Raw genomic sequence first — 11710 nt, 5'->3', positions numbered from 1 at the left:
ACTACGTGATAACGTGACTTCGTTTCAGCGGCGCAGTGTTTAATCGTATCTGTAACTTGGAGTCTTGCTGAGCAATTAGATTTTAGACATGCCTAGCAGTGGCGTAGCCAGCGGTAGGGGTATTGAAGCGCCTCCTTACCCCCGAATTTTTCGAAAATTTTGCATGTGTGTAGTATATCGACGCACTCGCTCAAATGCACGCACGAATACGCTCAAAGTATGGTGGACTTCCCCTCTTTTTTGAAGAAAGTTTGGCTGCCTGATAACTACATCTACTGTTTCTGTGCGCGAGGGCAGTGACACAGAATGTGCTTTGTCGTTTCATCGCAGCTGCACTGTCGCTCGCTGCTGCGTTACGTTGGCCCGCGTTGACGACAGACCCTTGTCAGAACAGTCAGTGCTCGAAAGGCGACACGTTCTGTCTTCGCACAGAAAATCAGTCGGGGGCTTATCGAACTATTTGCGTGGTAGTGACCTATTGAGTAGGCTATAGCACCCCCGATTGTTTTTCGCTGATTGATTGATTGATATGTGGGGTTGAACGTCTCAAAACCACCATATGATTATGAGAAACGCCGTAGTGGAGGGCTCCGGAAATTTTGACCACCAGGCGTTCTTTAACGTGCACCAAAATCTGAGCACACTGGCCCTACAACATTTCCGCCTCCATCGGAAATGCAGCCGCCACAGCCGCGGTACCTTAGCCACTAGACCACCGTGGCGGTTTTTTTTTTCCGCTCAACTTTTTTGTCCGCACGCCTTCTAATCCTTTTTTTTCCTTTTCTACTTTCCCCTGGCGCAGGGTAGCAAACCGGATGATACAAATCTGGTTAACCTGCCTGCCTTTCTTTGAATTTATTCTCTTTGCTGTTTCTGCTGGGTTCTTACGGGGAGCTGAGAGTTCACTCCCGTATCGTGCCCGCCTTTAAAAACGCGGCTGTATTCCACGTGTATGCATCCACAAATTTTGCCCAAAGTATGGCTATGTGTGTGGGGTGTTTTCGAAGCTACCTGCAACGTGCCTGCCTGCCCAGAGTGTGCGATGATTATAAGGAACGGACAGAGAAGGCACTAGTTGAAGACTCACAGAGACGAGCAATGAAACTGTTTTATTATCAACATGAAGCCGATATCTGTTGCATGAGGGGCCGTCGTCGAAGGGTGAATGACAGGTTCGTGGAAGCACCGCGCCGCTTCCGCGTTTCCCGCAGTGGCGCCCTCTCCCGCAGAGGCGCTGCTTTTCACGGCCACGTATCGGGCGCGCCGTGTGCCCCGGATTCGATTTGGTTTTTGCGTTCGCTTCGGCGGGTAGAGGCAATCGACGCGCCAGGTTCGTCTCCCTCTCGTGGGAGCATTCGGATCCCTTTCCCATCGCTTGCCGTCTGTGCCCGATCACCGTGGTCCCGATGTGGTCGTCATGGTCGACGGCGCTACGCAGAGAGAGAGAGGGGGGGGGGGAGAGACTGCATAAGGCAAAGGCGCGATTTCCTGTCTCCGCATCATCACCGGCGCTTCTTCGACGACAGGTTTTGAGTTCGCTGCGAGAGCCAGGAGACGGACGAGGTTGGGCGCGTCCTCTGTTTGTGGGTATCATCGTGTTGTCCTAAGCAGGAACACACCCGTGGCGGCGATACGAGCACGAGTTTCATTCGAATGGTTTGCATCTCGGCATGACGAATGGTTGCAGCTAAATTTAAGCACGAACAAACCCGAGGACAGTGCTGGCAATTCTCCGCTGAATATTTAGGTGTGGCAATAACCGACTGGTCAAAGATCACGAGAATTTAAAGAAAAATGGAAAAGAGTTGGAGATTTGTCATGAAGGTAGTCCAATCGCTCTGGAGGGGATATATATTGAATGAGGCCGGGTGCTGATGATTACATTACTTGGATGTGTCGAGAGCAGACGGCGCGTCAATCGCTGATGGTCGATGTATATGTACGGTAAGCGAAGCAGCCTGCACGCGTAAAAGCCCGTTATCTTTTCCCATGTACGAATTGAGTCGTAACACTCGAACGTCTGCAGAAGCTGCGGTGCCTACGCGTCGTGGCGGAACAGTATTTTCTTTCTATTTGATGCTGTAACAAAAAAAAGTGTTTCATGATTTCTTTAAGAGCCTCGTAACTTGGGCGTTTGTGCGAACATTCTTTCTCGCCTCACCATCCTACCTCGCTGGAAAAGCAGCGGTGGCATCATTCCCGGTATGCAGCTGAGCCAATAATAGCGAAGCTAACGTGTATTGCTGGCCGTCTTATATTGGGGCAAGCGGCTATTTACCGCCTTGGCGAAAGAAAAGTTCGCCCAGGCAGGCGAGGAGGCGTGCACTCCGCGGAATGCGTATACCTTCGGGAAAACTGCTTCGCTTCGCCGCCCAGCGTAAAGGCGTAATGTACTGCGCGAAGCCGCAAAGGTGAAGATCGCGTGCCTTCACCACTGTGCCGAAACATGTGCGTTCGGTATCCGAAGGAATTCGTGAGCATATCGACGAGCGTGCCTGGACGAGATGGAAAAGGCAGCGGTGCTTTGTGGCCTATCGAGTTACCCATCTTGCGATGGCGTAGTGGTTAGAGCATCCGCCTCGCATGCAAGAGGTCCGTGGTTCAAATCCCGGTACCGCGCAGTTCCCAACCGGATTTAAAAAAAAAATCCGCGTGTTGATGGAACTGCATTAAGAGGAAGTGGGGTGCGGCCTCACCGGCAAACACCGCCGAGAACGCACTCCCTCACCAGAGAAGGATTGGCCACCCTGGTGCAGTATCTGGTCACTACCTCCCACATGATTACGTCAAATAACTCACGGCCCTCAGTCCCCAGCAGCTGCGAAGCAACTGACCACGGCGGCGGTCAGATCTGCAACGCAGCAGAGGGTGCTAAGAATCTCTGGATCCGGACAGGCCGCCATTGGAACCTGAACTTGGCAACGTTTAACGCTAGAACCTTATCTAGTGAGGGAAGTCTAGCTGTACTATTCGAGGAGCTAGAGGGTGTTAAATGGGATATAATAGGGCTCAGTGAGGTTAGGAGGACAGATGAGGCCTATACGGTGCTACAGAATGGGCACGTCCTTTGCTACAGGGGCTTGGCAGACAGAAGAGAACTGGGAGTGGGGTTCCTCATTCACAGAAACATAGCTGGCAACATAGAGGAATACTATAGCATTAATGAAAGGGTGGTAGGTATCGTAATTAAACTGAATAAAAGATACAAGATGAAGGTAGTACAGGCTTACGCGCCTACATCCAGCCATGATTACGCTTCAGTTGAAAGCTTCTATGAAGACGTGGAATCGGCAATGAGTAAGGTAAAAACACAGTATACTACAATGATGGGCGACTTTAATGCAAAAGTAGGGAAGAAGCAGGCTGGAGACCAGGCAGTAGGAGATTATGGCATCGGTACTAGAAACGCCAGAGGAGAGCTACTAGTAGAATTCGCAGAACGCAATAATTTACGTATTTTGAATACCTTCTACCGAAAACGAGAAAACCGCAAGTGGACATGGAGGAGCCCTAATGGCGAAAATAAGAACGAAATAGACTTTATAATGAGTGCACACCCTGGAATCGTGAAGGATGTGGAAGTGATTGGCAAGGTACGATGCAGTGACCATAGAATGGTACGGTCTCGAATTCGCCTAGACTTGAAGAAGGAACGACAGAACTTGATACGCAAGAAGCCAATCAATCAGCTAGCACTGAGAGGGAAAGTACAGGAATTCAGAGTGTCACTGCAGAACAGGTACTCGGCTCTCAGTGAGGAAACCAACCTTAGCGTAGATACAATGAATGATAATCTGACGAGTATCATTATGGAGTGTGCAGAGGAAGTTGGAGGCAGGGTAGTTAGACAGGACACTGGCAAGCTTTCACAGGAAACGAAGAACCTAATTAAGAAGCGTCAAATCATGAAAGTGTCAAGTACAACAGACAAAATAGAACTGGCAGAGCTTTCGAAGTTGATTAATAGACGTAAAGTATGCGATGTAAGAAGGTACAACATGGAGAGAATTGAACACACTCTGAAAAACGGAGGAAGTGTCAAAGCATTGAAGAGGAAACTTGGGATAGGCAAAAGTCGGATGTATGCACTAAGGGACAAAGAAGGCAAAATAACTACCAATATGGATAGGATAGTTGAGATAGCTGAGGAGTTTTACAAGGATCTGTACAGTAGCCGAGACAACCACGACCTTAATACTATAAGAACTAGCAGTAACCTAGATTACACCCCACCAGTAATGATAGAAGAAGTCAGAAAAGCTTTGGAGAGCATGCAAAGGGGCAAAGCTGCTGGTGAGGATCAAGTAACATCAGATCTGCTGAAAGATGGAGGACAGATTGTGTTAGAAAAACTAGCCACCCTGTTTACGAGGTGTCTCCTGGCGGGAAGAGTACCAAAGTCTTGGAAGAACGCTAACATCATCTTAATACATAAGAAAGGAGATGACAAGGACTTGAAGAATTACAGGCCGATCAGCTTGCTCTCTGTAGTATACAAGCTATTTACAAAGGTAATTGCTAACAGAGCAAAGAAAACATTAGAATTCAATCAACCAAAGGAACAAACAGGATTTTGAACAGGCTACTCAACAATTGACCACATTCATACTATCAATCAGGTAATAGAGAAATGCTCAGAGTATAACCAACCACTATACATAGCCTTCATAGATTACGAGAAGGCGTTTGATTCAGTAGAAATATCAGCCGTCATGCAAAAACTGCGGAATCAGGGCGTAGATGAAGTATATATAAACATTCTGGAAGAAATCTACAGGGGATCAACTGCTACCATAGTGCTTCATAGAGAAAGCAACAGAATACCAATCAAGAAGGGTGTAAGGCAGGGGGACACAATTTCCCCAATGCTGTTTACCGCGTGCTTACAGGAGGTTTTCAGAAGCCTAGAATGGGAACAGTTAGGGATAAGAGTCAATGGAGAATACCTTAGTAACCTGCGCTTCGCCGATGACATTGCATTGCTGAGTAACTCGGGGGACGAATTGCAACTCATGATTACGGAGTTAGACAAGGAGAGCAGAAAAGTGGGTCTTAAAATTAATCTGCAGAAAACGAAAGTAATGTACAACAACCTCGGCAAAGAGCAGCGCTTCGAGATAGGTAATAGTGCACTTGAAGTTGTAAAAGACTATGTCTACTTAGGGCAGGTAATAACCGTAGAGCCGAACCACGAGATTGAAGTAACTAGAAGAATAAGAATGGGGTGGAGCACATTCGGCAAGCACTCTCAAATTATGACAGGTAGATTGCCACTATCCCTCAAGAGGAAGGTATATAACAGCTGTATCTTGCCTGTACTTAGCTACGGAGCAGAAACCTGGAGACTTACAAAGAGGGTTCAGCTTAAATTGAGGACGACGCAGCGAGCAATGGAAAGAAAAATGGTAGGTGTAACCTTAAGAGACAAGAAGAGAGCAGAGTGGATTAGGGAACAAACGGGGGTTAAGGATATCATAGCTGAAATCAAGAAGAAGAAATGGACATGGGCAGGGCATGTAGCGCGTAGACAGGATAACCGCTGGTCATTAAGGGTAACTGACTGGATTCCCAGAGAAGGGAAGCGGGTTAGGGGGAGACAGAAGGTTAGGTGGGCAGATGAGATTAAGAAGTTTGCGGGTATAAATTGGAAGCAGCAAGCACAGGACCGGGTTAACTGGCGGAACATGGGAGAGGCCTTTGTCCTGCAGTGGACGTAGTCAGGCTGATGATGATGATGATGATATTGAAAGCACATAAGGCATTCGTACTGTGTTGCCCTCTTTCCCATTTTCGTACTGTGTTGCCCTCTCTGTTGACGCAAGCTACCGCTGATAATAGCTTGGACGTGTTTTCCGTGCCTCAAGACGTCTGCTTGGCTCCGCATACGACAATGTTTGTGCACCTAAACTCTTCACGTTCTTGTGCGGGTTTTTACTACGGTTTAGCCGAGCCGAACTTCAGTGAAGCACTTAAGAAAAATGTTATTGTGCCTTGTTGACTCGTGCTCACCATCAGTGGTTGCGCCGATTTGTGGATTGTGAACGTTTCCGCGTAACCCGTATGTCTGCCTGCAGGACTTGAATTGGCAAGCTTTCAAGAGTGAAGTACTCTTACCCTACAGTCACTTGAACGGTCGGTGGATATAAAAAGTTACGCCAATTCATACCCCTACTTTTCTGCCAGCATTGACCGTATGATCAACAAGTCACTTCCTTCAACTGAACGGTCTCTGCTGTAGGAGGTGATCCCAGGCTACGCCTCAGTCTTTGACTTTGCCCAAACGAGACGTCTAACGTTACGCCACCGTCTTCACGTACGCGACCCCACATCTATAGAAACCAAGCACGACCAGTACGCCAGAAACCCTATCGCATATCGTCTTCAGGAAGGAAAGCCATCACAGAGCAAGTTAAATACATGCTAGCGAAGAGCGTAATACAGGAAATGAGTAGTCCGTGGGCAGCTCCTGTCAATCTGGTCAGGAAGAAGGATAATTCATCGAGATTCTGCGTAGCTATCGTCGCCTAAATGCCATCACAAAAAGTGCCGCCATGTCCACGATGTGAATGATGATGAGTGGGCGAAGCTCCGGTAGAAAACCTAATAAACCATGAAACATCCGTACATTTTCCCCACTCAATTTTATTACATCGCTCCCCCTAGCGTACGTCACCGCACCAAATCGAACAATTGCCTTCCACCAATGACGCGCGCCTTATGTGACATCATTCCTATTTTATATCATCTCGCATTTTTCATCATCAGCTACAAGTACTTCCGTCTAGTTTATAACACCGTGCATCTTATGATCGTCAGCTACAAGTACCGCAATCTAGTGAACACTGCAAGAACTAAACGAGAGGTGGCTACGTACAGGGGACGCACAGCCCACGCCTTAAGAAGCTTCGCCCGTAAGAAAAGAGATCTACCCTTTGCTACGTATAGAAGACGCCGTCGACTGCTTGTATTTTACCTCCTATTTTTCTTCTGTTGACTTGCGTTCTGGGTATAGGTAAATTCTAATGCATCCCTCAGATAAAGAGAAGACAGTCTTCGTAACACCAGACAGTCGTTTTGAGTTTATAGTCTATGCTTTTTGGTTTGTGCAATGCTCCAGCAACATTCGAGAGATTTATAGATACAGTACTCCGTGGTATAAAACGGAAAATTTGCATGTGCCATTTAGATGACGTGATTATCTGCGGAAAGACTTTTCAAGAGCATAACCACTGCTTGTCACTTGTGTTTGAATAGTTACGTGAAGCTGGCTTTCCTTTAAACTCAAAGTATTGCCATTTTGGAGAACCACAAGCCCTCGTATAAGGCTTTCTCGTGGATAAAGAAAGTGTACGCCATGACCCGGAGAAGACCAGAGTAGTCCGCAACTTTGAGCAACCACGAACAGTGAAGAACGTGCTCATATTTCCGCCGAGTTATTACGAACCTGGCACAACTTACCCCCCTACTGATGTCCCTTTTTCATAGACACACTGTACTTGTGGAATCATAAATGTGAGGATGCATTTCAAAAACTGAAGCTTTTATTGAGTTCAGAACCCATCCTGAAGCATTTTGATTCTGGCGCTTTGACTTAACTTCAGAAGTTCAGTAGTTCAGTCAAAGAAGCGATTCAGAAGTTTGAACCATATCTTCATGGTCGCGAGTTAACAATAGCGACTGATGATAACTCACTATGCTGGCTTGTGGGACTTCATGACCCGTCTGACCGGCTGGCTTGTTGGGCGTTGCGCCTCCAAGAGTAATGCTTTTCTGTGACCTATATGAGCGGATGATGTCACACGGATGCCAACTTCTTATCCCGCCTTCCTTCAGTACACACTAATGCTAACGATGATGACATTGATGACAATTTAGATTCTGTCTTGTCTGACTTCCCAGATACCAGCAGCTTCAAACGTGAGCAACAACATGACCCTACCCTCAAACTCTTGCTCGAAGCTGCACATAACTCTGCCGACAAGCACTTTACAATTTCAAACGGCTTGCTGTACAAGAGAAACTATTCAGCCGACGGCCTCCCGTTGCTTCTAGTGGTGACGGAAAGCCTGCGCGTCGTCGTTCGTTCTATGCACGACGACATAACATCCGGTCACCTCGGATTCACACGTACGCTACATTGACTGCGTGAGAAGTTCTACTGGCCAAAAATGTGGAAGACCACAAAACACTACGTCGCAAGCTGCACTATATGTCAGCGCCACAAGCAATACACCACTGCTCCGGCAGGTTATTTTCAACCTATCTCTCCACCAACATCCCCTTTGGAAAAAGCCGGAATTGAATTGCTCGGACCCCTTCCTAAGACCCCATCAGGCCACCGATATGTTAAAGTGTGCGTAGAATACTTAACTCGTTATATGGAAATGGTCGCACTGACATCGGCCACAGCAACCGCTGTTTCCTCTGTTCTGTTACAACGGATCATATTGCATCACGGTGCTCCACGGGTTGTCATCAGTGACTGTGAACGGCAATTTATCGCTGATGTGGATGAAGAAATTTTGCACCTCTGTGGCTCCTCTTATCGCCACTCCACCCCTTACCATCCGCAAAATAACAGTCTCACTGAGAGAATGAATCAAACTCTTACGAATATGCTATCGATGTACGTTGATACTCACCACAGGAACTGGGACGCCGTCCTATCGTTTGTTACTTATACATAACACATATATATTATGTTAATATACATATGTTACATATAACACCGCCAAGCATAAAGTTACTGAATATTCACCCTTTTTATGTCTTACGCAAGAAACCCACACAGTTTTCTGGACACTCTCTTACCTTTCTCGCATCACAAAGATCTTTACATTGCTCGAACATTGTGTCGTGCTGAAGAAGTAGCTCAACTAGCGTGCCTTCGAACATTGTCTTCCCAATAACACAGCACGAGTCGCAACGATGCCAAGAATATCCCCGTAGAGTTTTCTCTTGGCGACTACGTTTGGCTGTGGGCTGCTGTTCGTACAAAAGTATTGTACTGGAAGTTTCCAGAACTATTACGGCCCATTTGTGATAGTCACTCGTCTCAGTGACGTGAAATACGATGTCACCCGAGTCACAGCCAATAACCGGCGTTCACGCGTTACGCAAATTGTTCACGTAGCCAGCCTCAAACACTACCATTATAAGCACATCTAACTCGCTCGGCGAGCTTTGTATTCCGCCGAGGGAAATGCAACAAAGATGCGCGAGCCTACGGGGCGCAGAAGAAGAAGAGTAGTGGAGCGGCGCTTGGACTGTTTTCACATTCAAAACACAGTAATCATATTCCCCTAATCAAAAAAATCTATAGGTATTGACTTGCATTAACCACCGGCTTTTTGGCCAATCCGCCTTAGTGGGGGAGAGCCACAAAAGAAAGGAACAAACAAGCAAGCAAGCAAGCTTGGACTGTGTGGTTGGGTGAATAGGTCTAAGAAGTACGCTGCTCTTTCCCAACGCCATTTCACCTGATCTGTAAATAAACACAATCACTCATAACAATGTATTACAAACTGTAAACGACTTAGCACACTGCCTTGGGCAACATAGCACGTGATGTCGAAAACATTAAACGAGATGTAGCTGGCCATCAAAAATGAAAGTTTTTGTAGCCAAGATGGTGGTAATGAATGAATACAAAGGACATACAATGTATTAATCAAATGGTATTTAGTTTAACTATTCGGCGCACAGTGAAATAAAAGAAGGGGTAATTGGGAAGATGCTTCATGCCCATATTAAAGCAAATATAATTAATGAACTTAAACAAGCGAGTGTCACATGAGTAAACTTTTCTGACCCTAGCTGACTAAGATAAAGGGTTATTTGTTATCACCACTAAGAAACTGCTGAGCCTTCATAAAATTAGCGCAAGACCCATTTGCCCAGATAGCCTAGAATAAATCGAGGACAGTCCTTAAAAGTAGTACAATGTATTAGAAAACAAAAATTATAATGACATAGAGAAAACATCGTCCTCCTTGGTGCCCAAGGTACAGCACCAGTTCAATGAAGAACAATAGGCTCCTCAAGAAACTGATGCACAATGAATACGTGCAAGAAAAGAAGCAGCCACGAAATATGGGAGAAAATTCCGTACCAGCAGGCATCAGAAATAGTGATCGACAAGCCTGAGGAGTCAACTAGAGGAGTCACTCTAGAAAGTGGTTAGCAACCAGCAATTGCGCATAAAACACCATACAACCATTAGGCTGCTGTCATGGTGTCTGTTACAGCTCTTCAAAGACGACCCATTTATTGCTAATCCTGTGGGCATCAGTGACAGGGCGGCAGAATTCCTTCACCAGGGCGACAACCTAGACAAAAAGAAAGTGCTCAACTTCCCCCACCCGGTGAAACTGCCAGACTTTATTTTAAATAAAGTTTATTCATTCATTCATTCTAATGTATTGGTAAAATGTGCCTGCAGGCGAGTTGACAAAAGAAAAGGCTGTTGGAATAGTTCAGAAACAAATCTGAGAGGCTGGCCGACTTGAGTGCCTTCTTCCGTAGGCTGGTGGGAAAGATGTTGAACTTGTACTGAGGTTGCCTTCATGCCTGATTTTCTGTCGTTTTTAGCATACGCTAGACTCTAAGCAAACGGATATCTTGTAAAACAGATCTGCTGCCTAAATGGAACAACTTTCTTTGATATGATTGGTTTAATACTGGAATGCTGCAACCCACTTCATCTCTCAGTAAACAGAACTCCTGTTAAATGAAACACGTTTTCCTGGCCCCTTCAGGCTCTATTCAATGAGAGTCTACTGTATATGGCCTGCAAGATGGGAAAACCCTGCAAGGTTGGACCATGGGCTGCTGTCTTGTCAAAGCATGATCATGACCATATGCATCCATGGGAGCATTCAGCCTCAGCCAGAAATGCCACGCTCACGCATTATCACACAAGGACACACACACAGACACACACACACACACACACACACACACAAAATATTCTACCCCGAGTAGTCATTAGGTATTCTCACTAGAACTTCACATCAATGACCATAGCCATGTAGCTTCACATGGGGGATGTTCTGGCTTACAATATGCTGCGGCACATGGCGCCTCTTCTTTGCCCGCTTGAGTGAAGGGCCACTCGCTGGTCGTCCTGTGGCTACTCGCTTGGAGCCTCTAGTTAGTCCTGGACGTCGTCTCGAAATTGCTGTAGGCTGCACTTTCATACATCGTCCACAATGTAACTCCTGACCAAAAGCAGCATGCATTGCCATCATGGAACCAACACCATGATTCTGCTCCTGTAGTCTTCGAAGGCGCTTAGTGCCATTGCGGAGGTGCCTTCTGTATGCTGCAGTGCTTTTCTCCTCTGTGTGAACTCGCCGAAACTACTCAAGAAGCGCTGCAAGGCTGTTGTGCACATCCTATCACAATCGTCACTTTATTAGGTATAGCTTCGAAATATAAGCTTTCTAATACTGGAAGCCCAGTATTTTCTCAATAGTCTCTCAGTACACACTTCAGTACTTATTAAGAACACTGAAAATACCTTTTGTATCAAGATAGACCGCCTAAATTCAGGAGCAATTATTACATAATAATTTACAATTGTAAGCAGTAAAGGAGTACGCACACAATTTTAAGACTCCGAAAAAGAACATTTTTCATTTATATGGTGTGCGCTATTAACACTCTCCGCACACCAGAGCCAGGCGACATGAATGAAATATTTAAACTT

The sequence above is a fragment of the Rhipicephalus microplus genome, chromosome 4, assembly GCF_043290135.1.
Source record: "Rhipicephalus microplus isolate Deutch F79 chromosome 4, USDA_Rmic, whole genome shotgun sequence".
NCBI lineage: Eukaryota > Metazoa > Arthropoda > Arachnida > Ixodida > Ixodidae > Rhipicephalus > Rhipicephalus microplus.
This window is presented reverse-complemented; position numbering follows the sequence as displayed.